Here is a 27,902-nt window from a genome sequence, read left to right as displayed (position 1 = left end):
GATGAAGCCTTCCAACTTTTGCAACACCTGCTCAAGCCATATGGAAGTAGTGGATTGATGAAAAGAGTATTTAATTATCAGTTAAAACGAGCGCAAAGAGTGGTGGGAGTGCGCTTTCGGGACTCTAACAGCAAAATGGCGAGTTCTGTTGACCGCTATCAAACTGAAAACTGAGACTGTGGATGAGGTGGTGAAGGCTTGTGTGGTCCTGCACAATTTTATATGCAAGGAACAGGTTGCCATAGATGAAAATGTGTCTGAAACCACCTTGCGTGATTATCAAAATATAACTTTTTGGAGTGCTGTGGCAGTTTACAGAATGAGGGACAAATTTGCTGAGCACTTTGTCACCTCAAGGAAGAGTTGAATGGCAGTGTCATGATCCATGCTGGATCAGGACTGATATAAAGCACAGGTAACCTTTTTTTTTTTTTTCCTAAGCTGTGCTTAAGGCTTGGTTTTTGCCCCCGGTGGCCATTAGGATTATTGCACTGTTGTGTCGTTTGTTCTAAGTTTTCCCCCGGTGGTGGTGAGTGTCATCGCACTCTTGTTTCTTTAGTTAAGTGCACATTATTATAATACAGGTGTGATTGCTGGATCTGCTATAAAAGAGTCACAGGTGTTGCAATCAGTGTTGGTGATAGTGTTAATTTCAACCATCCTTGGTGGAGGAAGGCGCTGGAGAGCGTTCCTCACAGCACTGTCTTAGCCCTGGTGTGAAAAGAGTCATAGGGGATTTCCTTAGCTCTGTCAGAGCTTGGTGGCAGCAATTCAGGAGGAGAGCTGCATGCTGGTGGTGGACTCTGTTGCCAGGAGCAAGTGCAACAAAGTAAAGCTAAGTGGTGTTTCCCTGTTTGTGTTTTTCCTTAGTGTGTATTAGTGCAGCGGTGGGGCCATTGCCTGCACCACCCAGCTCCCTATCAAGGGATAGGTGCAGGGTGTGCCAGTGCTAGGGCGACAGGTTCGTGATCGGCGCCCGGTGCGGAATCGGCACAGGGAACGCTAGGAGCGTTAGGGACACTGACTCAGGGGAGTGCAGGAGGTCTCCACATCCCCTTTCCCTATCGCAGGGACCACCATTCTGTTTCCCTACCCCTTGTCTTGTTGTTTTAGTTACCAGCCTGCGAGCCGTGTCACACAGGACAGTATCACATGCTGCATCTTGTTACCGGCCTGCTGGTCGCGTCTCACAGGATGGGTCCATGTGACAGGCAGGATGACATGGTTTGATATAATGTATGCTGTAGTACCAAAGTTATTGCTGTTGTCATACTTATGATTATACCATGATTTGTGTATTAACCCAAGTTTTGTACCTTGTTACCCAAAGTTGTGTATGTTTTGTTATTTTTCCCCCAATTTTTGAACATTTACAACTAGTGTTGTGCGTTTTGTACCTTTTACATAGTGTTGTAATTTATAAAAAATTAAAAAATTGACAAATGCTTTTTTAAACCAAATATTTTTATTAACAAAACTATTTACAAAGTAGTATACTGTGGGGTGGAGATGGTATCAGAGGGGCTGACAAGTGTGGACCACATCGATAATGGGGGAATGGAGACCAGGTTGGGGTTGATCTGAAGGGGTGGAGAAAACATGAGGTTGGGCAGGGAGTGGAGGTACAGGTGGTGTAGGTGAGAAATTGTACAGGAATCTAGTACTGGGAAGGAATCTGGAACTGGGAAGGATTGGAAGGAGGGACAGTGGCTAGAGGGGGGGCAGGTGGAGGGGCTTGGGAGGTGGCTTGCACTAGAGCAAGCTGGCAGCCTTGGTCTGGAGTTAGCTTTTCTATGCGCTCAAGTACTGCCTGAAAAAAAACAATGTTTCCGGTACTGGCTTGCATCTGAATGCATCCTATCCAGACGACTGCTGAGTTCAAGGATGCTGTTGTTCAACAGGTTGAACCCCGCTGCCATTTGCTCAGCCCAAAGCTTTTTTCCCTTCATCCATGACAGCACACCTGAGAGATGGATCTGCCCCGCCAGGACAGGAACCTACTGAAATATAAGGAGCGGCACCTCTCCCCCGCTTCAGTTGGGTTCCTGCCCTAGGAAGGGAATTCCAGACTGACAGCGGCGGTGCCTGTCATGGATGAAGAGACCCAGGGCCATCCTGGCACGGGAAGAGCAGGTTACCTTACCTGCAGCGCCAGCCGTCGGTCTCCTGGAAGCACAATTCCCGGGGTCTCCTTGGGGCTCCGGGTTCGTGCGGGTGCTGCTGGTGGCCTCAATGATGCGGGGCGCTCCACCGTGCCTCCCTCCCCTCGCGCATCCCCCCGAGCGTCTCCCTCACGACACACAGCATGGAGAGCCGGGGGCGGTTTCCAGCCACTGACGTCAGTGGTGCAGGGCATCCTGAGAGCGCGCCTGGTGACGTCAGATGTGCGACGGCAAGATGGTGCCTGGTGCGACGCTGGCCGCATGTAGAAGAATAGTGCTCGGCCGGCGGTCGCAGGGGGGAAGGGAGGAAGAAAGAAAAAAAAGGGGGAAACGCTCACCGGGCTGGACCTACTTAAAGGAGGAGGACATCAGTGCGGCCAGGTAAACCATTGGGTCAGAGCAGGAGCGATCGCCGTCTCCACCATCTCTGCCTGCATCACAAACCTCCGCTCCCAAGCATGGCAGCCGTTCAAGCTGCAAAAGCAGCAGTTGCCCGAGCCACAGGTCGGGAGACTCCTCGAAGTCCAGAGAGCACAGGTCACGTGCTCCACCACAGCCTCAGAGTCCGGTACCCGACTTTATGGGTGGTGAATCATAGAATCATAGAATCATAGAATCGTAGAGTTGGAAGGGACCTCCTGGGCCATCTGGTCCAACCCCCTGCTCAAAGCAGGATTCGCTAAATCATCCCAGTCAGATGTCTGTCCAGCCTCTGTTTGAAGACTTCAATTGAAGGAGAACTCACCACTTCTCGTGGCAGCCTGTTCCACTCATTGATCACTCTAACTGTCAAAAAGTTTTTTCTAATATCTAATCTGTGTCTCTTCCCATTCAGTTTCATCCCATTGCTTCTAGTCTTTCCTTGTGCAAATGAGAATAAAGTTGATCCTTCTACAATGTGACAGCCCTTTAGATATTTGTAGACAGCTATTAAGTCTCCTCTCAGTCTTCTCTTTTGCAAACTAAACATTCCCAAATCCTGCAACCTTTCCTCATAAGACAGGGTTTGCAGACCGGTCACCATTCTGGTCGCTCTTTTCTGAACTTGCTCCAGTTTGTTGATGTCTTTTTTAAAATGTGGTGCCCAAAACTGGACACAATATTCCAGATGAGGTCTGACCAAAGAGGAGTAGAGGGAAATAATGACTTCACGTGATCTAGACTGTATGCTTCTGTTAATACATCCTAGAATTGCATTTGCCTTTTTTGCTGCTGCATCACACTGTTGACTCATATTCAGTCTGTGATCTATTAGTATACCCAAGTCTTTTTCACATGTGCTGTCACTTAGCCCTATTCCTCCCATTCTATATATGCTTTTTTCATTTTTATTGCCCAGATGTAGTACTTTGCATTTCTCCCTGTTAAAAAACATTCTGTTAGTTGCTGCCCACTTCTCCAGTTTATTTAAATCTTTTTGAATCCTCTCTCTCTCTTCTCTAGTATTAGCTATCCCTCCTAGCTTTGTGTCATCAGCAAATTTAATCAGTTTACCCTCAATTCCTTCATCTAAATCGTTGATAAAGATGTTGAACAATACAGGGCCCAGGACAGAGCCCTGTGGTACCCCACTTGAGACATTCTTCCAACTGGATGTGCAGCCATTTACGACCACTCTTTGGGTCCGATCACTAAGCCAGTTATGAATCCACCTAACAGTTGCCTTGTCCATTCCATACTTAGTCATTTTTTCAATAAGGATTGTATGAGAGACTTTGTCAAATGCTTTGCTGAAGTCAAGATATACTATATCTACAGCATTTCCTTGACCAACCCAATCAGTGATACCGTCATAGAAGGAAATTAAGTTAGTCTGACATGACTTATTAGTTAGAAACGCATGCTGACTGTTTAATCACTTCATTCTTATCCAGGTATTGACATACATGTTGTTTAATAATTTGTTCAAAGATCTTTCCTGGTATAGAAGTCAGACTCACCGGCCTATAGTTGCCTGGGTCCACCTTCTTCCCCTTTTTGAAGATAGGAACAACATTTGCTCTTCTCCAGTCTTCTGGCACTTCTCCTGTTCTCCAAGAATTTTCAAAGATTATGGAGAGGGGTTCAAAAATTTCTTCTGCTATCTCCTTCAGTACTCTGGGGTGTAATTCATCTGGACCTGGAGACTTGAATTCATTTAGGTTAGCTAAGTGTTTCCTCACTATCTTTCTGTTTATAGATATCCTGGATTCTTCTATTCCCTTAATAGGACAGTGAATAACAGTTGATGTTGCATTTCCTTTCTGAGAGAAAACAGATGCAAAATAGGAATTTAAAAGTTCAGCCTTCTCAACATCCTGTCTTACCATTTCATCATTTTCATCCTGTAAAAATCCTATAGCATCTTTGACTTTTCTTTTACTTTTGACATATCCCCAAAATCCTTTATTATTGCTTTTGACATCTCTTGCAAGCCTCAGTTCATTTTCAGCTTTAGATAATCTGATTTGTGCCCTGCAGGTTCTGCAGACAGCATTATATTCTTCTTTAGATATGCCTCCCTCTTTCCATTTTATAAACATTTTTTTCTTCCTTTTTAGCATGTGCTTAAGTTCTGTGTTCATCCATCCTGGTTTCCTTAAATGCTTCCTATTCTTCCCTCTTTTCGGAATTGTTAACAACTGTGCTTTGAGAATTTCATTTTTCAAGATTTCCCATCCTTCCTGGACATTTTTGTCTTTAAGGATATCCAGCCATTGGATCCCTCCAATTCTCTTTCTGAATCCCTTAAAATCTGCCTTTCTGAAATCTAACCTTGACGTCTGAGTCTTCACAGGTCTTCCACCTCTAGTAATCCAAAATTCTAAAATAGCATGGTCGCTACCTCCTAGGGTCCCAGCCACTTTTACCTCCTCAACCATTTCCTCCCTGTTTATAAGGATTAGATCCAAGGTAGCAGTTCCCCTTGTTTTCTCCCTTACCTTTTGGAAGATAAAGTTGTCAGCAAGAGAGGATAAGAATTTCCTTGACCTGTTAGTTTTGCCTGAGAGAGATTCCCAACAAATGTCTGGATAGTTGAAATCTCCCATGACAACCATGACATATTTTTTGGAGAACTTGGCCATCTGATGCATAAAGAGTTCATCTATATCTTCGGCTTGCACAGGCGGCCTGTAGTAAATGCCTACAATGGTGTCCTTTCCATTGTTCTGTCCTTGTATTCTTACCCAAACAGTTTCCACAGAACTCCCAGTCTCTGAAGCTTCAATCTCTGTGCAGATATACGCGTTTCGAACATACAATGCGACACCCCCTCCTCGTTTATCAAGTCTGTTTCTTGCAAATAAGTTGTATCCTTCTAGTCTTGTATTCCAATCATGTGTATTGTCCCACCAAGTTTCAGTGATTCCAATTACATCATATTTCTGTTCCTGTGTTAGTAGTTCCAATTCTCCTTGTTTGTTGCCCATGCTTTGTGCATTAGTTTAGAAACATTTTAGTTTGTGATTGGTTTCTCTTTCTCCAATATTTTTATTAATTAGATTCTTTCGTCTTTGTTCTTCCTTTCCACTTCTAATAGCAGAGTTCTCAATAGCATTTGTCAGGTGTATGGCTTTTTCTGGTCTTTTGCTTCCCTTCCCATGTTGTTCTAGTTTAAAGCTCTCCTTACAAGTGTAGCAAGGCGACTTCCAAATACATGCTTTCCAGTCTTCGTAAGGTGCACCCCATCTCTAGCAAGTAGTCCATCGTATAAGTAGTTCACTCCGTGATCCAGAAATCCAAATCGTTGCTGACGGCACCATCGATGTAGCCAGTTGTTCACCTGCAGAATCTTATTCCACCGCCTTGTTCCATGGCCATCCACTGGGAGGATGGAAGAGAAGACCACCTGCGCTCCCAGTTCTTTCACTTTCTTGCCTAAGTCTTCAAAGTCTCTGCAGATGATTTCCAGGTCGTTTCTTGCGGTGTCATTTGTCCCCACATGTAGTAGCAGGAATGGGTAGTCATCTGTAGGTCTGAAGAGTCCTGATATCCTGTCAGACACATCTTTAATTTTTGCACCTGGAAGACAGCACATTTCTCTTGTAGTTATATCCGGTCTGCAGATAGCGGCCTCTGTTCCTCTCAGCAGGGAATCCCCCATGACCACCACTCTCCGTTTCTTCTTCACAACATTTTTCTTTCTCCATCCAGGAGGACTCTGAGGGCGTACAAGGTTGCTGTTTGTTGGCAAAGTCTTATCCTGATGTATTTCTTCATCGTTTTCCTGCGTGAGAGCCTGGTACTGGTTCCTGAGCAGTATGGGTGCTGACTGCCTCCTGATCCTCCTGCTTCTCCGGGTCACATGTCTCCATTCCTCTGTTTCTTCAGGTGCACTTCGAATTTCTTCTCTTTCTGTAACATGAAGAGATAATTCTGCTCTGTCCAAGAACGTCAACGTAGCTAACCTCTCTTTGAGATTTGATCTCCGTGAATGATCTCCGTGAATGTTAGTATGTTGTTAATAGGGTCCTTCTTGTGTGTTAACTTCCTTAGGAAAAGGCCAAAAAAGCAGGGAGCAAGAGGAACAATAGGGATTGTGCCATATGTAGAAGCCCCCTATCGAGAGATTGGCAGAAGGACCTTTGCGCCAGCTGCATCCAGCGAACCATGGCGGAGGAGGCGCCAAGCTTTGCAACCAACCTCAGATCTTTCATCAGGTCAGAGGTGGAAGGCTGACTTAAAGTGTTGTTAAAGAAAAAGAGTAGAAAAGATTCCCCTAGCTCTTTCTCAGACTCTTCCTCGGCCGGATTACAGGCCGAACACCCATCTTCCTCCTCGGATAGCGACACGGGTGGCAAGCCGTGTTTTCCAGTAGATGATACGGATGGTCTCCTCAAGGCCATCAGAGTAACAATGGGCCTACAGGAGGAAAAAACGGCTAAGTCCCTGGAAGATGTCATGTTCGGGGGTCTACAGGAAAGGAAGAAACGTACCTTTCCAGTCAATGAGAAGGTCCAAGCACTCAATGAAAGAGAATGGAAGAAGCCTGAGAGATCAGGAGCACTTCCCGCCTCTAAAAGGAGGTACCCCTTTGAACATAAAGACACAGAGATATGGGATAAAGTCCCAAAAATTGATGCAGCGGTGTCCAGGTCATCCAAAAAAATCAGCCCTGCCCCTGGAAGATTCAGGGGTGCTTAGAGACTCGCTAGATAAAAAAGCGGATTCATACTTAAGACATACGTGGGAAGCAGTGGCAGGAGGACTAAAACCGGCAATAGCCGGCACCTGCAAAGCACGTTCCTTAATGATTTGGCTACAGCAGCTGGAAGGGAAACTTGCTTCAAAGGTCTCGAGGGAAAACATGTATCTTCTGCACAGAGCAGCAGCTTTCTTAGCCGACACTTCCGCCGATTCCATGAGACTGACGGCTAGAGCAGCAGGGTTATCAAACGCCGCAAGGTGCGCATTATGGCTTAAAGGTTGCCCAGGAGACCTACAGTCTAAAGCCAAGTTGTGCTCTCTTCCGTGTGATGGTCAATTTTTATTTAGCAAAAATCTAGATGACATCTTGGAAAAAGCAAGTGACAGAAAGAAGGGCTTTCCCAGGTTTCCAGTAGATCAAAGAAGGCCGTCCTTTCGGAGAGGAAAATTCAACAGGGGCCGTCCTTCGGGGGATAGGAGAAAATGGTAGGACAAAAGGAAGAAGGAGTCCTGATTCATGTTCGGAGGAGCCACCTCATCCTCTAAAAAATCCCCACAATGACGCCGGCATCCCGGTAAGGGGGAGACTGATGCTTTTTTCCCAGGCCTGGGAAGGTATCTCTTCCAATGCCTGGATCTTAAACATCATAAGAGAAGGCCTAAAAATCCCATTTTTTCAGCGGCTGAGAGCATCATTTGTGGTGACCCCTGTCAGGAAGGGGATAGAAGAACAATTGGCCCTGGAGTCAGAAATCTTAAGTTTGCTAGACAAGCACGTTCTGTCCGAAGTCCCAAGCGGACAGGAGAGAACGGGTTTTTACTCACCCCTCTTCCTGATAAAAAAAACTGGACCAGTCATTCAGAACAATTATAAACCTCAGAGGCCTCAATCAGTGGATAAAAAAAATCAGACCTTCAAAATGGGATCAGTAACTACGGCCATAAAACTACTACACCACAATTGATTTATGGCCGTAGTTGATCTAAAGCAGGGGTCCCCAACCGCCGGTCCGCGGCCCAGCACCGGGCCGCTGCAGTGCCCTTGCCGGTCCACGGACACAAGGGGAGCCAGGGGCGGTCAGTGGCATAGCGGGGGCTGGGGCGGCGCGCAGCAGTTCTTAGCGGCGGCAGGGAGCGATCCAAGCAGCTCCGCTGCCTGCAAGAGGGAATAGCAGGAGCGGAGCTGCAAGGACCCGTCCAGCTTCCTGCCCGCCGCCCGCGCTTCCTGTCTCTGACTGACACAGAGAGGAGCGCGCCGCTGCTGTGTCAGAGCGAGGAAGCGCGGGCGGCGGGCAGGTGAGAGGAGAGAGGTGGTGTCTGTGTGTGTATGTATAATGTGTGTGTGTATGTATGTCTGTGTGTGTGTGCGTGTGTGTTGTGTGCGTGTGTGTGTGTTGTGTGCGTGTGTTGTGTGTGTGTGTGTGTGTGCGTTGGTCTGTGTTTGTGTAGCCTGGCCCTGGAGGAGATGGGGACATGAGGAGAAGGCCATGAGGGGAGTGATGGAGAGACGGCAGTGATGGGGAGAGGGGAGTGATGGGGTGAAGGCAATGATGGGGAGACAGCAGTGATGGGGTGAAGGCAATGATGGGGAGACAGCAGTGATGGGGTGAAGGCAATGATGGGGAGACAGCAGTGATGGGGTGAAGGCAATGATGGGGAGACAGCAGTGATGGGGTGAAGGCAATGATGGGGAGAGGGGAGTGATGGGGTGAAGGCAATGATGGGGAGAGGGGAGTGATGGGGTGAAGGCAATGATGGGGAGAAGGGAGTGATGGGGTGAAGGCAATGATGGGGAGAGGGGAGTGATGGGGTGAAGGCAATGATGGGGAGACAGCAGTGATGGGGTGAAGGCAATGATGGGGAGAGGGGAGTGATGGGGTGAAGGCAATGATGGGTAGAAGGGAGTGATGGGGTGAAGGCAATGATGGGGAGACAGCAGTGATGGGGTGAAGGCAATGATGGGGAGAGGGGAGTGATGGGGTGAAGGCAATGATGGGGAGACAGCAGTGATGGGGTGAAGGCAATGATGGGGAGAGGGGAGTGATGGGGTGAAGGCAATGATGGGGAGAAGGGAGTGATGGGGTGAAGGCAATGATGGGGAGAAGGGAGTGATGGGGTGAAGGCAATGATGGGGAGAAGGGGGTGATGGAGCACTTATTCAAAACCTATGGTGAGTTGAGTCACATTATAAATGTTATTTAATTATAAGTATGCACTGCTACACTACAACCGTGTCCATAGCCCCGCCCCCTTATGACCAAAGCCCCACCCCTGCCACACCTCCATCCCCGCCCTGCCGGGCCATGGAAGAATGGTCTTGCTTGAAACCGGTCCCTGGTGCAAAAAAGGTTGGGGACCACTGATCTAAAGGATGCATACTATCACATCCCGATCCACGCAGGTTATCAAAGATACTTAAGAGTAGCTCTCTACATCCAGGGCAATCTCAGACATTTTCAGTTCAGAGCCCTTCCATTCGGCATATCCATAGCCCCGAGAGTGTTTACCAAAGTCGTAGTAGTCCGAATCCACAACACGATCATAATACCCTATTTGGACGACTTCCTAAAAGTGGGCAACTCAGAAGACCATTGTGCAGAGCAGGTTGAAAGGGTGACAGACACCCTACAAAGACTGGGGTGGATGGTAAACATAAAAAAATCAAAGCTACAACCCCTAAAGAGCCAGATTTTTCTAGGGTTCATCCTGGACTCAGAACAACAAACTTGTTTGTTACCAGAGGACTAGATGGAAAAGGTGAGAAATATGACTTTGGCGGCCCTAGATCAACCTCACATAACTATGAGAAGCGCAATGTCCTTGCTGGGCACTCTGACAGCATGTATTCCAGCGGTCAGGTGGGCACAATTTCACACCCGACAGCTTCAGGCAGAAATTCTGTCAGCGCAGAGGTCGCTGAGAGGGCGTTTAGAAGGAAGGCTGGAGCTTTCCTTAGCGTCAAAAACTCAGATGGTGGTTAGACAAAACAAATCTTATGTCAGGGATGTTATGGCACAGAACAGTGACCGACATAATTCTGACAGACGCGAGTTCTTCAGGGTGGGGGGCGCAACTAAGGGGTCAGGTGGCCCAGGGACCCTGCGGGTCTCAAGAGCAAAACGCATCCTCCAACTTGAGAGAACTACAGGCAGTAAACAAAGCATTAAAAAACTTTACCCCCGTCTAAAAGGCCGCAATGTCCGGATCATTTTGGACAACAAAGTGACAGTGGCGTATATCAATCACCAGGGGGAAACAAGGTCACACTCCCTAATGAAGGCGGCCAGCGACATTTTTCACAGAGCAGAGCGACATCTACTCTCCCTGACGGCACTACACATAAGAGGGGTAGAAAACGTAGAAGCCGACTTACTGAGCCGCAATATGCTAAAGCAAGGAGAATGGGCCCAAAATCAGTTAGTGTTTCAGAAGATAGCATAAAGGTACTGTCACACTAAGCGATGTCGCTATAACTTGTGACGTTATAGCGATATTGCTAGCGATATCGCTGTGTCTGATACTTACCTACAACCCGCTCCCCCGCTGCTTATCGCTGATCGCGTGAGAACGTCCAGGACTGTTTCTCGTCGTCAGCTTCCTGCGGCGCTTCCTGCTGTGACGACGAGCGACGCGTGGACGCGGCCGGGAGGACGCAGGATTGCCTGGTGTGACAGGTAAGTAGCGACCCCCGTCCCCAGCGATGTCGCTGGTGAGATCTGCCTGTGTGGCAGCTCACTAGCGACCACTTAGCGATGTACCAGCGATCTTGACCGCGTCATATCGCTGGTCGGGATCGCTGGTACATCGCAAAGTGTGACAGTACCTTAACTGTGGGGAGAATCGGTAGTAGACCTCTTTGCCAACAAAAGCAACAGACAGGTAGAGAGGGTTTGTTCATTAACCCCAAAAGAAAAACCATGGGCAGTGGACTCGTTGCAAATTCCGTGGGATTTCAAACTAGTTTACGTATTTCCTCCAGTAGCTCTGATCCCAACAGTTGTGAGGAAAATAAGGGAAGATCAAGCCACAGTGATCTTAATAGCCCCGTTCTGGCCAAAAAGGCCCTGATTCTCGCAGCTGCAGATGATGTCCCTCTTGGATCCATGGGTACTACCAGAGATCCCAGACCTGCTAGCTCAGGGTCCAATATTCCACGCGCAAGTCAAGGGATTCCATCTGACGGCGTGGAATTTGAATGGTCGCTTTTAAAGGATAGAGGATTCTCTCCGGGGTTGGTGGCTGCGTTGTTGAAAAGTAGAAAGCCAGTAACAACTAACATATATGGTAGAACATGGAATAAGTTTCTACAGTTCCTAGGGAAGCCATTAGACCAAAAGCCCCCCATTAAGGCTATTTTGGAATTCTTACAAGCAGGATTACAGCTGGGACTAGCGGTAAATACCCTTAGGCTAAGTGCACACGTAGCAGAAAATTTCTGCTCAAAAACCTGACTCCCTTCCCAGAAACCGCGCCTTTTTTGTCTTCACGTTTTTGTCACGGTTTTTACGCAGTTTTGATGCATTTTTTTCTAGCGCGTTTTCAAAACGCATTGAACTAGCCAGAAACGCGGAAAAAAATGTGAAATTAATGAGCATGCTGCGTTTTTTACCGCGATGCGGTTTTTTTGCGGTAAAAACACATCAATGTGCACAAAAAGTGCTAAATGCATAGAAATGAATGGGAAGCTTCTTTTTCGCGTTTTTCCCGCAGATTTTTGGCAAATCCATGGGAAAAGCCGCGAAAAAAAAAACGCTGTGTGTGAACACAGCCTTAAAGTTCAGGTGTCTGCACTGGGCGCACTATATAACTGCAACATAGCGGCAAACAGATGGGTAGCTAGATTCATTAAATCCTGCCATAGGTCCAGACCTATCCCATTGCCAAGAATAGCCCCATGAGATTTAAACCTGGTGTTAGAAGCCCTTACGAAAGAGCCATTCGAACCAATTCAACAACTGCCTGTAAAATATCTTACCCTAAAAAACATTATTTTAGTGGCCCTTACTTCGGCCCGTAGAGTAAGTGACTTGCAGGCCCTCTTAGTGAATCCACCTTATACCCAGGTGTATCAGGACAGGGTCATCTTAAAAACATACCCCACTTATCTACCAAAAGTAGTATCTGATTTCCACCGCAGCCAGGAGATTGTTATCCCCTCCTGTGTGAATCGAAAAAACCCAGGGGAGGAGAAATTCCACAAATTGGATGTTAAAAGGGCCCTGCTAGAATATATATCAGAGACTAGCCAGTGAAGGAGGTCCCAGTCCCTATTTGTAGCCTTCCAGGATGCCAGAAAGGGCTATGGCTATGGAGTATCAAAAGGGACTTTTGCCAGATGGATTAGGGAGGCCATTAGTATAGCCTACTCAGCTAGTAGTGTTCTGATTCCTGACGGCATCAAGGCTCATTCCACCAGAGCCATGGCAACAGCCTGGGCTGAAAAGGCAGAGGTATCAATTGAGCAAATCTGTAAGGCCACTACCTGGGCCTCACCATCAACCTTCTTTAAGCACTATAGATTAAATCTATCCTCCTCTGCTGACTTAACCTTTGGTAGAAGGGTGCTGCAAGCGGTGGTCCCTCCCTAGGGTGTTTCGAAGTCTCCAAAAATCTCTCAGGTGTGCTGTCATGGGTGAAGGGAAAACCACTAAGGTTACTTACCGGTAGCCGGCTTTTCCGGAACCCATGACAGCACCCGTATATTCCCACCCTTTTCACCATATGGGTGTGCACGTTAGTAGGGTGTATTCGTGTGATGTGGTGTTGGATAAACATGTAACTAACCGGGAAGTCCTCTCATGCTCTGTAACCAACTGAAGCCGGGGAGAGGTGCCGCCCCTTATATTTCAGTAGGGTCCTGGCGGGGTGGCTCCCTCTCTCAGGTGTGCTGTCATGGGTTCCAGAAAAACTGGCTACCAGTAAGTAACCATGTTGGTATCGAGTTCTGGAAGGCTGTATTCAGGATGCAAGAACTCGGGCGAATAGCTCCTTTCCTGGCCTCTCAGGCGCTGCCATCCAGAACTCAAAGGAGTTCTAGAGGTGGCAGCAGTGTCAGAGTGGTGGGGTAAAGGGTACATTGTCACCAGCAGCTTCATGTGACGAAGTCTGTCCTGATGCTCCAGCGCTGGTGCATGGGGCCGAGGGACCAGACGTGAAGAAAGGGTCAGACGGGTGGGGTCTATCGACGTGGTCCCTGGTGGCTGACTCCTGTGGGATCCAGGGTCCTATTCAACAGCAGGCTCCCAAGTGCTGCAGATGGTGCTGTCAAAGACAAGTAAAAAAAAATAATATATTGATATTGCATAGCCCTGGCTGAAACACAAAATTAAGGTTAGACATGTAAACATTTTGACTTCATAAATGGGTTGTGGAATATTTACCTTCTGCTCACGATCGTTGCCCGGAGGAACGACAGGGCTCTGGAGTATTTGTATCTGCTCCTGCATCCTCCAGAGCCACTCGGGGCCCGCATCTCATTGTTGAACTCCCTCTTGAAGCAATCCCTGAGTGACCACCACTGCTTGATAACCCTTTCACATGTAAAGTGAAAGCACAAATTGGTTACAACACATTACGTCCTGCAACATAAGTTACTGAACTGTGCATACTTGCGTGCTTGAGTCTGCTGTGGAGGTTCGAGGTACTCCCAGTTGTCCCCAAGTATAAAACATTCTTCCTCCCAGAGCCGACAGGTGATGGTGATATCAGCATCGCGGCGGTCTCCCATGTTCCACAGCGGCTCCTGCTCGCGTACCTCTTCGATGAGGTGGTCAATGTCTGGACCCCCCTCATCATCATCCGAGTCGGGAGCACCCTGGGATGTGCTGAGAGTCCCTCTCTGGAGATGCCCAGAATGTGCCGATGATGTAGGCATATGTTTTGTGTGCACTGTGATGTATGATCTTTTTTTTTTTCTTTTGTTGTTTTTTTGTTTTTTCTATGTGTTGGGTGCACTGTGATGTTTGTAGGATCAGTTTCTGAGAAACTTACACTCTGCTCGGACGCTCCTGACATTTCTCCACCCCGTCCGTCTCCTTCTGGAAGGCCCCCTGATCCTTCAGCTTCCTGTGAAACCATAATTAAAGGCATATAGTGTTACCAAAAAATTAACCATCAACAAAAATAAAAATAAAAAATTTAATTACCTCAGTTCGCCGACGCTGTGAGGGAGGGCTCCCAGAAGCAGACATAATGGACCTGTTTGGATCTGCAAGTGTAAAGACACTTGTTAGCTACTACAGAAATTATATATTAAGCTTTCTGGCCTTTAATACATCAGGCGTTTGACTGGTGGCCTGGCTTGGTCCTCTTGACCTGGTCCCTGTTTGGATCCGCAAGTATAGACACTTTTTAGCTACTATAAAGATTATTTGTTTAGTCCGCTGAATTAGAAAATAAAAGGTAGCTCCACAGCTATTAGGATTTCAACCCCCCCCCCAAAAAAAATCCCCATAGCCCCCCAAATAAAATGCTAAGTACTTTAATAGGTTTCTAAACCACCCCGCTCTGTAACTTTAGATAAGCGCAAGCGGGCAAACCCTCCACCTCCTGTAACCCCAAAAAAACAACCAAGGCACACAAGTAGGACCTTGATATCCTCCTTCCAACTTGATATGCGCGATGCTCAAGGTGGCAAACTCTCCAACTCTTTACCCATAAAAACCCAAACCTATACCTTGCAAACAATACCCTCCTTCAAACTTGAAATCCCTAAATCCCCACTTGAAGATCTATTGACCACAGATGCTATTTTTAAAAAATCCTGTTAAAAATGTAAATACCCAATTTCTGCAATCCCCATTTTTATACACCTTTTATTTAAAAAAATAGACCCTCATCCAACTCTGTATTGCATGTTGTGCTTTCCTGTGTTTCATAAACCACAATTTAAAAGTGACCTTGTTGAAATGATACTACGGACAGTTTTTGGTACAATTTTTATTAATTTTTTTAAAACTTTTTGTGAAAGCAAGTACAGTAGGAGCTACACTGCTATTTATTTTAAATACAAGTACATTAAATGAAAAAAAAAATGCTTCACACACACGCACACACACAACGTCCCACACACAAACTTGCCGCCATCACACAAAAGCCGCACTCACACACACACACCGCAGAACTTTGTTGGCAATACATGTACAGTAGTAAAAAAATACTCGCCGCACACAAGCTGGCAGGGCTCACGCTGGCTGGCAGGACTGTGGCTGGCAGACCGCTGGCTGGCTGTCCTCTTGCTGGCTTACTGGCTGGCAGGCCTCTTGCTGGCAGGCTACTTGCTCTCAGAAAGCTTGCTGGCACATTGAGGAATGAAGCGCTACCTGGCAGGTTTATATAGATTTGGGGCTGTCTGGCCAAAATAAGATTTGGAGCATGCTCAGTGAAAAAAAAAAAAAACGGAATCCGTAGCTGGATTCCATCATTCGAAGGACAGTGACAGATACTACACCCATAGGCTTCCATTCTAGCAAACGACGGACACTGCTAGATCCATCGCTGTCCGACATTTCGACGCAGACGACGGATAAACAAATTCCGACGGATCCAGCGCACGACAGACGAAACGTGAGGCCATCCGTCATAATCCTTCGCTAATACAAGTCTGAGAAAAAACTAATCCAGTGGCATCATTTGCTGGATACGTTTTTTTTCCCAAAACGACGTATTTCGACTGAAGCAAAAAAAACTGATGTGTGAAAGAGGCCTTAGGCTGATGTCTGAATTCCTGGGTGAATGTGGTCATCTTTCAGCAAATCCTGCATTTATTGGTAGGTAGGATCCTGCTGTAATTAAAATTCCACTTTCACCCAGGAATTCAGACATCAGACTAAGAGAGGTATTAACATTGATATGTAGGTGTCAGGGACATGGTTTGTGGAACCACTGTGCCACGGACGGCGGAAAGCCTGGAGGGGCGTGACTAAGCGAGCACCGGACTGTTCACTAGAGCCTGGTGAGGTTAGACTTGGCTCCCGGTGAACGCCATGTGCCATTCCCAGACAGACCAATGGTTGTGCAGCAGCTGTACCCAGAAGGACAGACTAGATGGAGCCGCAGGCAGGGTCTGCACCAGAGTGCAGCAGGGTCTTGTATGCAACCTTACACAAAATAGACTGCAAAACAGGAAGGTTGCTCAGGCACCTCCCCAGTGAGGAGGAAGCAGTATATATACAGTGGGGCAAAAAAGTATTTAGTCAGTCAGCAATAGTGCAAGTTCCACCACTTAAAAAGATGAGAGGCGTCTGTAATTTACATCATAGGTAGACCTCAACTATGGGAGACAAACAGAAAAAAAAATCCAGAAAATCACATTGTTTTTTTTTCATTTTATTTGCATATTATGGTGGAAAATAAGTATTTGGTCAGAAACAAGCAATCAAGATTTCTGGCTCTCACAGACCTGTAACTTCTTCTTTAAGAGCCTCCTCTTTCCTCCACTCATTACCTGTAGTAATGGCACCTGTTTAAACTTGTTATCAGTATAAAAAGACACCTGTGCACACCCTCAAACAGTCTGACTCCAAACTCCACTATGGTGAAGACCAAAGAGCTGTCAAAGGACACCAGAAACAAAATTGTAGCCCTGCACCAGGCTGGGAAGACTGAATCTGCAATAGCCAACCAGCTTGGAGTGAAGAAATCAACTGTGGGAGCAATAATTAGAAAATGGAAGACATACAAGACCACTGATAATCTCCCTCGATCTGGTGCTCCACGCAAAATCCCACCCCGTGGGGTCAGAATGATCACAAGAACGGTGAGCAAAAATCCCAGAACCACGCGGGGGGACCTAGTGAATGAACTGCAGAGAGCTGGGACCAATGTAACAAGGCCTACCATAAGTAACACACTACGCCACCATGGACTCAGATTCTGCAGTGCCAGACGTGTCCCACTGCTTAAGCCTGTACATGTCCGGGCCCGTCTGAAGTTTGCTAGAGAGCATTTGGATGATCCAGAGGAGTTTTGGGAGAATGTCCTATGGTCTGATGAAACCAAACTGGAACTGTTTGGTAGAAACACAACTTGTCGTGTTTGGAGGAAAAAGAATACTGAGTTGCATCCATCAAACACCATACCTACTGTAAAGCATGGTGGTGGAAACATCATGCTTTGGGGCTGTTTCTCTGCAAAGGGGCCAGGACGACTGATCCGGGTACATGAAAGAATGAATGGGGCTATGTATCGTGAGATTTTGAGTGCAAACCTCCTTCCATCAGCAAGGGCATTGAATATGAAACGTGGCTGGGTCTTTCAACATGACAATGATCCAAAGCACACCGCCAGGGCAACGAAGGAGTGGCTTCGTAAGAAGCATTTCAAGGTCCTGGAGTGGCCTAGCCAGTCTCCAGATCTCAACCCTATAGAAAACCTTTGGAGGGAGTTGAAAGTCCGTGTTGCCAAGCGAAAAGCCAAAAACATCACTGCTCTAGAGGAGATCTGCATGGAGGAATGGGCCAACATACCAACAACAGTGTGTGGCAACCTTGTGAAGACTTACAGAAAACGTTTGACCTCTGTCATTGCCAACAAAGGATATATCACAAAGTATTGAGATGAAATTTTGTTTCTGACCAAATACTTATTTTCCACCATAATATGCAAATAAAATGAAAAAAAAACAGACAATGTGATTTTCTGGATTTTTTTTTCTCAGTTTGTCTCCCATAGTTGAGGTCTACCTATGATGTAAATTACAGACGCCTCTCATCTTTTTAAGTGGTGGAACTTGCACTATTGCTGACTGACTAAATACTTTTTTGCCCCACTGTATAATGCTTCTCAGCTGGGGGGAAATAGCAAGTGCACATGCTGCCCCTTTAACAGGGTGGGAGTGCCAGCCCTAAGGACATGGCTGGAAGCTCTGCTGGGAGGATGCAAAGCATGGGGAAGGGAAGAACCGACAGCAGCATGGGTGAGTGAAGTGGCACGCCAGAGAGCCTGCCTGTCAGAGCACGACTCCAGTGTGGTGCTAACAGTAGGAACTCATCAGTTTTTGAGACCACCTTGACGTTGGTTGATGGGCAGGCATGAATTGAAAAATACAGCAGAAAAGGCAGAGATGCTTACCTGCCAAGGGCTCCAAACAATCAGGATGCAGTGGACCCACCTCTTTTTGTGCTAATGCTGTTTAGTGGCAGGCATGAATTGGCCAAATTATGTGCAAAGCATCTCATTTTTTTTCCTATTATTGAGAAGCTGTATTGCTATTCATATGTCATATATTTCACATTGAAATGCTTTAGCACAATAGAGTGCAACCTTTTTTGTATATTGCATATGGAGGTAGCTGATCCTAGTATGCACCTATTCACACTAGCTTGGATGTACCTATTCACACTAGCTTGGATGTGTCAGTCAGTCTTTTGTTATTTGAATATACTGTATAGTCTAGACTTGATAAAGTATGTCTAGTTGAAGAATGGCAAATGTATTTTTGACTGTTAGGATGATGTAACTGCAACAAATCTATCCAGGTGTTACCATACATGTATATCAAAAAGGTAGTGAGGTGTTGTGAATTCTCTTGATCTGACTTGAGTCGGGGCTCCCTTTGGTGGTTGCTGTAGGTGGTGGAGCTGGCCGGGTTGACAGAAGTCTGCCACCTGATGACGATGATTGGAAGTCAGGGGTTACTGACTGGGAGGATATAAGTGAACAGGCTTCTGTTATGAATGGGTCACAGAGGAGGAACAACAAAAAGCTAAGTCCCAGAAAACCAGAGAGGTTGGTCACTATCCAGATTGCAGATCCCGGATCTTAACCACACAACTAACAGTAGCAGTGGAGCGTTCCTACGTTGTTCCTAGACGCCTCATCACTGCCGGCGGACTACATAAACCTAAAGCAAGAAAAGGGAAAACTAACTGCCCCAGAGCAGACCCCAAAGGAAAAGACAGCCCCCACACATATATTGACGGTGAAGCAAGATGAAAACACAAACACAGGCAGGAAAATAGGCTGAGCAAACGATGTGGCCCGACTAACTAGAAAGGACAGGAAAGGAAAGCCACTGTCTGCAATCTTCCAAAAAACCCTACCAAAAATAATGTCCACCAACACGTCTGATAGCAAAATTAACCCTGAAGTCACTAGACTTCTCCCACTATATCAGCACTCTGAAATATTCTGAAACAGAGCAAAAAGAGGCCAATCTAATAAGGGACAAAAAGGCAAATTGGCAAATACAGATAAATAGGAGTGGAAGTTCAGCATAGCCCAAGCAGGGGCAAGCTGACCACACAAGAAACTGAATTGACCAACAGGCGCAAGTGTGAACATTAGCAAAAAACAAACTTAACTTAAGAAGACTGGAAGAGAGCTGAAGTCCAAGACCTGAGAAGCAGACTGAATCACCAGCACTAGGATAAGGCGTCGGCTGTCTTATATCCAGTCTGATACTCCAGAGATCCAATCATTATCCTTCTCATCAGGTGGCAGATCACTACCACTTAAACCAACCTCACTACCTCCTGTCACCACCAGAGGGAGAATGGAAGGAGAACTCTCAACTGGTGGAGCAGAAAATGAGCTCATAACAGGCTTCCCTCAGTTGCTGCGGGTGAGTTGTTTCTTGCTTGCATTTTAAGGTCTGCTGTCTCCTGCCTGACCCTGCATTTTTCAGTTAAGTTGTTAATGTGCTAATCCTTTGCATCTGATCTGGTTTTGCCTCTTTCTGCTTTGCTGTGAGGGTTCAGCATGCTCCCTGCTGGGGTAGTGCTGGACCCCGCTCCATATGTTACAGCTTGTGTCAGTTTGTTCAGTCCCCTGTTATATTAGTCTCTTCTGCTTTGCTGTGAGTTCACACCAGAATGCTGATATAGTGGGGGAGAGGTCGTGAGACCTCAGTGTTTTAGTACATCATACGTGTTGGATTTTTTAGGGCTTTTGCGTGATTGTAGACAGTGTCTTTCCTATTCTATCTAGAGAGTTTGGGCCCCATCATTTGCTCAGTCTATTTTCTACCTGTGTTTGTGCCTCATCTTGTCTCACCGACAATATATGTTTGGGGGCTATTTATTTCTTTGCGGTTCTACTCCGGGGCAGTTTAGATTTCACCTTTCTTGCTTTAGGCTTAGTTAGTTCTCTGGCTGTGCCGAGCCGTCTAGGGCATCGTAGGTACGCCCCACGGCTACTGCTAGTTGTGTTGTTAGGATTAGGGGTCTGCAATCCGCTAAGTTACCAACCTTTCTGGTTTCCTGGTGGCCTAGCCTATTCCTGCCATCCTCCTCGGTGACCTATCATAACAGTGGGACTACCTAATGGAGTGTTCCTTTTCCTCAGAAGCTATCAAGATAATTATCCATAATTAGATTAAGATCTCCCGTACACATAGAAGGATCAGGGTAATTTAAGGTAAGGCTCACCACCCATTTGATTACATGTAGAGAAGGTGAAGGAGGGTTGTATATGGAAAGCATTGCATTCAGTGACCTTCAGGATCTCTAGGTGTACCTTTAGCATCCCATCGTAAAGACCAGTATATAAGAACAGAGACACCTCTAGAATAGCTAGTGATGACAGAATGAAAAGACCAATGTATACTTGGCTTATTTAACCAAAATGCTGAATCTAAGGTAATGTGTCTCCAAAGGACCTAATAAGTGAGGCTAATATTGTCTTGCCTGTAAAAATACATTGACTCTCTTTTAAGGGGAATTCTGTCCCTCCTTTATAATTTTTTCCTGTCTTTGCACTTTGTGCAAAGCCTTTGAGTGTAGGAGTATATCAACTACACTTTTATTTATGTGAGGCACTCCACTTGGTTCCTTCAAAATTGTATGAATGACCCACCTTATAATTTTACTCTTCCTTCGTTCTGTGTGCAGAGCCTTTATGTGTATAGGAGTACCACAAGTACACTTTCTTAATATTTGAATTAGGCACTACAGTCGGTGCTTTCATGGGTGTATTGGATGACCCTGCTTGTCATTTTTGGCAGGCTTTGCATTTAATGCATAGCCTTTGAGTCTAAGTAACACTACATGACCATTTGAACAGAATGTTTATGAAGCCCTCCTTTATGTCTAACACAGTGTGTATTGGAGTCCCTCTTCCATCGCATTTTTGGCAGTTCTTGTTTCCTTCATAATTTGCTCTGAAATTGACATTGTTTTAATTCAAATTTCAATTTTGGTTTACTTAAATTATTATTGTTTTTATAATCCTTTTAAAATGTTGCCTAATATACAAGTCATGCTAAGGGAAGAAATGTTTCTCTGTTCGAGTAACGAGCATCCGAACATTTTTACGCTCGCTCATCCCTATAGTAAACTACAGCACACACTTTGACAAGTGACACATCTCTAAATTCTATGTCTCAGACACTATCTCCTGCTGTATTCATATTACTTAGCAAAGACCTGCTGACAAATTCCCTTTAATGACATTGGCTTCATGTTTGGGGTCATTGTAAGAATAAATTTCAAGAAAGTCATTTGCCTTTGGCACAAATCATTGTGATAGGTGGCTTACATCACTTCATGCACAAGCTTCCTATTCAGAGAATATCTTGGGCAAGGTACAATATGATATCATGGTGTGCATCAAAAACCTAAAGAAATGAACTGGAATGTAGGTTGGTATGCATGTAATGTGTAGGTGCATGTCCAGACTGGCCACTAAACAGACAAAACCTAAGATAAAAAAGTAAGCAAATATCCTGCAGTAAATAAATAGAAATAGTGCATTAAAATAACAAGGTACTTGGTTAACATAATTTTTATCAAAAAAAGCATAAAGGTCATACCACCACATCAAGGTGACCCTTTTCGGGACAGTCCTAACCTCTAGCATGAAAATCTTACCATTTGATATGAAATACAGCACTTTGGGCCTAGTCATCACCTCAGGCAACGCACATTGTGACCTCATGCCATACATCACCCGAGGCCTATTTAGCACAGGAAGCACTATCGAAGAGTGAAGGTCCAAAAAACATGTCTCCTGCCATGTAGATATGAGGTGGAGGGAGCCATAGGGCAACCAGATGGGGGAGTTGTATTAATGAGACAGGAGAGCAGTGAAGTGAATATTTTTTAAACCCCTATATTTAAAGCATCACTACAACTTTTTTTTTTTTTTTTTTTAAGAACTGGAGTTGTGCCACTATCTAAATTTCCTGACCCGAAGTATTATACATTCCAGCTGCTGTCTTAAGTTATTTCTGGTGCCGCTACAGTCCAGATTTGCTATCTTGTGACCACAGCCCCTAACTGACCAGAAGTCACAGGTAACGGTCACCAGCCTCAATGTAAGTCTATGAGAGCCTCATTCTGACCTCGTTGTGACTCTCATTGACTTACATTAAATCAAATTTCCTGGCCAAAGTCGAGCGAACTACCAAATACAAATTTCTGCTGAATTACTCATCACTAATAGTAAATGGTTATTTATCTGTAGTTAAAGAATTGTTGAACGTTGTTTACATGTTGATTTCTTAAAAAGAAGTTGGATAGAGCTCTACTGATAAGGAACCTTTGCGGTAAACATGCTCAATGTAAAAGGGAAACAGCTGATAAGATTTATGCCATACATACAGTATGTGCAGGCAATTATTTCCTTGGAATCATATCAGTGTTAAATTGTTGGCAAGGAATTTGTGTAGCTATAAAAAAACAAGTTGTGGGTGACACTTAATCAGACTTCATTTTAGTCAATGATATTGGACCAATGCCCAAATTTGTATATAAATACAGACATGTACATGTGAAAAGTAAGCTATTCGAATATATATATACATATGGCATATAAAATAATATAAAAGTGATGTTATGTATTCTATGGATAGATTTTGTCAAGGGCTCACTAGGTGAGGTGATCTTCTAAGGCCAAAGTTCAGGTGGGAACTCAGGCCACATGCGTCAGTGCAGCAGACAGGTGAAGCACGCAGGTCACAGATAGCAGACAAGAGACCATTATCAGGGGTACTATAGGCTGCCGGCAGACAGGTAACTGTAGTATGGGAAGCTGCAGGTAGACAGGAGACATCCTGTAGACAGGTACTGAAAGTCATAGGCAGACAGTTACCTGAGGGACTGGAAGCCGCAGACAGCCAAGAGACATCATAGAGTCTGCAGAAAGATTTCAGAGGTAGTGGAAGCCATAGTCGAAGAGGAGATGTCCTGGCAGACACAGGTGGACATTGTAGCAGAGGTCCTGGAAAACTAGGAAGTAGCAGAAATATTGGAAGCTGCAGCCAGACAGGACATGTCCAGGAGACCACAGACAGATAGCAGACGTCCTTGAAGACCAGGAAAAACTAGCATAGCTACTGGAAACTGCAGGCAGGCTGGAGAAATCCAAGAGAATGCAGACATGTAGCAGAGATACTGTAAACTGAAGACAGGAAATGTCTTTGAAACCACAGGAAGACATGTAGCAGAGGTCATGGAAGACCAGGAACAAGGTAGCGTAGGTACTGAAAGTAGCGAGTAGACGAGAGATGTCCACGAGACAGCAGACACATAGTAGAGGTACTGGAAGACACAGGCAGATATTAGATGTCCTGTGAGCAGCAAGCAGAAATGTCATAGGTCCTGAAAAATCGTAGACAACTGGCAGATGTACTGGAAATCAGATAGATATATATTGCCTATTGAATATGTACTTCCAAAAATCACATAGAAAACCGAAGAAAAAAACTGGAAGCTTTTTACCATAAAATTTACCTAAAGATTATGTAGAAAAAGGGGACAACAAATACAAAAAAAGCCGCAAAAAATTTCATGATATAGATAGACAAAATATATTCATTGTACAAAATAACATACAGAGGCCAAATAGTGAGATAAACAATGGTTTTGAATATAAGGTGCAAAAATGCCTCCTGATCATATATCCATAGGCCTAAAAAGACTGCAGTCAATTCCTTGCTCCACGCCAAATCTTCCCACCTGGGGCCGCTCATTAACGGTATACCGACTGGACAATTCCTGAGGATCAAACGAATTTGCTCCAACAATGAAACTTTTTCTGAACAAGCAAATGCTCTCTCTTGTAGATTTGAGGAACGCGAATACTCTAAGAGAAGCATCAAAAATGGATATGGAAGGGCAAAAAAAGCTAAAAGACAGGAGCTCCTCAAACCGAAAGAAAGTCCAAAAAATGATTCTATGGTAAGATTCATCTCAACATACAACCAAAGATGGTTTGAAATGAAAAAAGCTCTAGAAAAATATTGGTCTATACTTCGTCTTGACTCTACTTTGTGTAAATTTATTCCCAAAGGTCCTTCCATTACCTATAGGCGTTCATGAAATTTAAGAGACCAACTAGTCCATAGTCATTATCCTGGACCACAACCACAACTTACACTTGGGCCACTGAAATTGAAATGGGGATTCTATCCATGCGGAAATTGCATTGCCTGCCGCAACATGCACCGCCCTACTCATTTTGAATCGTGTGATGGTAAGAGGAACTACAAAATTGCATATAACTTGTGATGGTATAGGGGTGATCTATTATGCTGTATGCCCATGTCCATGGGTGTACTGTATGTGGGGTTAACATCTCGAGCTTTAAAAATCAGAACAAGGGAGCACTATCATGACATTCTCAATGCCTGTGACGTCAGTGATTTGGCTTTATTAAAACCATTATCCAAGCACTTTAAAATCCACCATAACTGTGAAGTGAAGTCACTGAGGCTGTGTGCACATGCTGCGGATTTTGCTGCGGTTCCGCAGCGGTTTTGGCCGCTGCGGACCCGCAGCAATTTTTGCTGCGGTGTACAGTACCATGATTCCCTATGGGAATCAAAAACCGCAATGCAGATGGTGCGGAATTTTCCGCGCGGATTATCTGCGGTTTTCAATCCGCAGAGAGAAATGACATGTCAATTCTTTCTGCGAATTCCCCTGCGGTTTGCCATCTCCTCCATTGAGGAGATGAAAAACCGCAGGGCAAAACCGCAGAGCAATCCGCAGGTAAAACCGCAGGTCTTTTAACCTGCGGTTTCACCTGCGGATTTTACAAAATCCGTGTGGATGAATCCGCACCTAATCCGCAGCGTGTGCACACAGCCTGAAAGTCACAGGCATTGATAAAGTCCACATTGACATCAGAGGAGGGAATTGGAGGAAATATTTGGCCCAATTAGAGGCCAAATGGATTTCAAAAATTGTGTCTATTCAACCCATGGGCTTGCACAAAGTTCTCAGCTATGCCCCTTTTCTGTGATCTGGTTTCACTTTTTGCTTTTCTATATTTTTATTTGATTTCTACTTTATTCTTTTTGTATTTATAGTTCTTAAATTCGTACGTGGCTTTTCTGGACTAAGCAGAAAATGATGTTCCAGTTTTTCTCTGTGGAAACAGAAAGTTCTCACTCAAGAAAATATATCTCAGGAGGAAAAAGACTTTTATTGAAGGAATATACTTTGTATTCATTTTTTTCGCCAAAATTTTCTTATGCACTCATATATTTTTTTATATGTTTTTTTCATGTATATATGCATACACTTTTATTTTTTATTTTTTTATTCTTTATTGCACATATTTCTGTAAAATTCTTGTATAAATTTATATGTTAACCATACACTACTCACTATGCTGTATTTTAATAGTTTTCTGTTATATTATTTAAGGCCCTCAACACATTAACCTAATCTATCCCAGTGTGGCACAGCCAAAAGTTTTACCATAACCAGATTCCCCGCATCATGTTCCCACATGCTTTATGCATCCATTAGCCCTCTGTGTTTCTACTGTTACACACTTAACATTATGGCTGGTCCATACAATCAGGGCAACTGTTACCACCCACCTTTCGTGTCTACCTCTTTCCTCATAGACTGTAAGCTTGCGAGCAGGGCCCTCATTCCTCTTGGTATTTGTTATAATCTATGTGATTATTGTTATGCTGTAATGTATATTGTCTGTACAAATCCCCTCTGAAATGTAAAGTGCTGTGGAATATGTCAGCACTATAGAAATAAAATTTATTATTATTAAGGCCCCGTCATACTAAACGATGTCCCAGCGATCCCACTAACGATCCGACATGATGGGATCGCTGGGACATCGTTAGGCTGATCGCTGGTGAGCTGTCACATAGACAGCCCCAGCGATCAGGACCAGCGACGCTGGTTTCTAATGTAAACGTCAGGTATCCAGGAGCCGCGCAACTCCTGGTTACCCGCTGTTTACCTTGTAAACCGGCAAACACGCTGGTTTCCAAGGTAAACATCGGATATCTAGGAGCCGCGCGACTCCTGGATACCCGACGTTTACCTTGGAAACCAGCGTGTGCGCCGGTCTCCAAGGTAAACAGCGGGTATCCAGGAGCCGCGGCTCCTGGATACCCGACGTTTACATTAGCGTCCAGCGTCGCTGATTGCTGGTCTCTCGCTGCCACACGCAGCGATGCGCGCTGAGCAGTGGAAGACCAGCGATAGAAAAACGGCCCAGGCCGCTCAAGCACGATCAGTGATAACCAGCAGGGGAGCCAGTCGCTGATCCCCCTCACACACAGCGATCTCGCTGGTGAGATCGCTGATGTGTCACAAAATCAACGATCTCGCTAGCGAGATCGCTGTGTGTGATGGGGCCTTTAGTTATGCCCCTAATATGCACTTAAATAATTATTTATCTCTTATGCACTTTCTTGCTCTTTGACATGTAATCTAAGTATATTTATATATTTCTCATCAAATCCAGTTATTTATATTCCTCCACCAATTAGTATTCTCATCCGCCCCCTGCTCTGTTGCTCCGTTTCTGGGGACAGTTCATCTGCTATGGTGCCCGCCCTCCCTCCCAGCCCTGGCGCGCAGGGTTGGGGGGGATAGCCGGACATCATGTCGGCGTTGTTTACAGCTGCCATGGTGACACATCCGTGCAGGGCTCGGCCCCTCCCGCTCGCCCTGACGCGTCGGGCTGGTGGGTGAGGGCCGAGTTCCTGTGCGATGTTCAGTTGCCATGGTGACGCGGCGCACTGATGCCCGCCCCTCCTACTCTGACGTCTGGGGCTTGGAGGTGGGTGGGGATCATGCAGGTCTCTGCCTCAGAGAATGCCACGCTGAGCTGTGGACGGATGTGACGTGCTTTAGCCGCTGCCATCAATGATTATGATACTATATAAAAGCGCATACACATGATATAAATGTATACACCTCCCCTGGATAAAGCCAAGTGCGAAACGCGCGTTGGGGTGCCCGCTGCTCTCAGGTATAGACAAAGACCTTCAGTTTAGCACTTTAACTCTTTGTATTACTAGAGTCTGCTCCAGCATTAGCATTTCTATAAGGGATTAAAACCCTTAATTAATTTTGCATTGGATACCTCTGAGATATTCATATCTTCTTGCATATGCACTTTATTTAAATGTGATATAAGCATTTTTTTTTTTAAAAGGGGATTAACCCCTCAATTGATTCCTTTCTGAGAATTTCTCTTATTGTTGCACATGCACATTATTGATTTATTTTTGAGAAATTTTCCTATTGCTGCACATGCATTTATTGATCTATGAGAATCTCTCCTTTTGTTGCACATGCACCTTACATATTAAGGGAAACCCAGTGCCAGAATCACTAGCTATTTCTTTTTAGGCCTATGGATATATGATCAGGAGGCATTTTTGCACCTTATATTCAAAATCATTGTTTC

General features: G+C 45.2%; 1 long non-coding RNA gene across 1 annotated transcript in view; it reads left to right on the top strand.

Annotated features, from left to right (window-relative positions):
* The window catches only part of LOC141084199 (uncharacterized), a 52,225-nt gene extending 26,055 nt beyond the window's left edge, over nucleotides 1-26,170 (top strand). The window contains exons 2-4 of the long non-coding RNA XR_012230952.1: nucleotides 24,292-24,406; nucleotides 24,519-24,701; nucleotides 25,540-26,170. This is a non-coding gene — a long non-coding RNA (uncharacterized lncRNA). The remainder of the gene's footprint in view (nucleotides 1-24,291; nucleotides 24,407-24,518; nucleotides 24,702-25,539) is intronic.
* The last annotated feature ends 1,732 nt before the right edge of the window (nucleotides 26,171-27,902 follow it).

This window comes from Dendrobates tinctorius, unplaced genomic scaffold (genome assembly GCF_039654945.1).
Source record: "Dendrobates tinctorius isolate UK_male_01 unplaced genomic scaffold, ASM3965494v1 ptg000022l, whole genome shotgun sequence".
Classification (NCBI taxonomy): Eukaryota; Metazoa; Chordata; class Amphibia; order Anura; family Dendrobatidae; genus Dendrobates; species Dendrobates tinctorius.
This window is presented reverse-complemented; position numbering and strand designations above follow the sequence as displayed.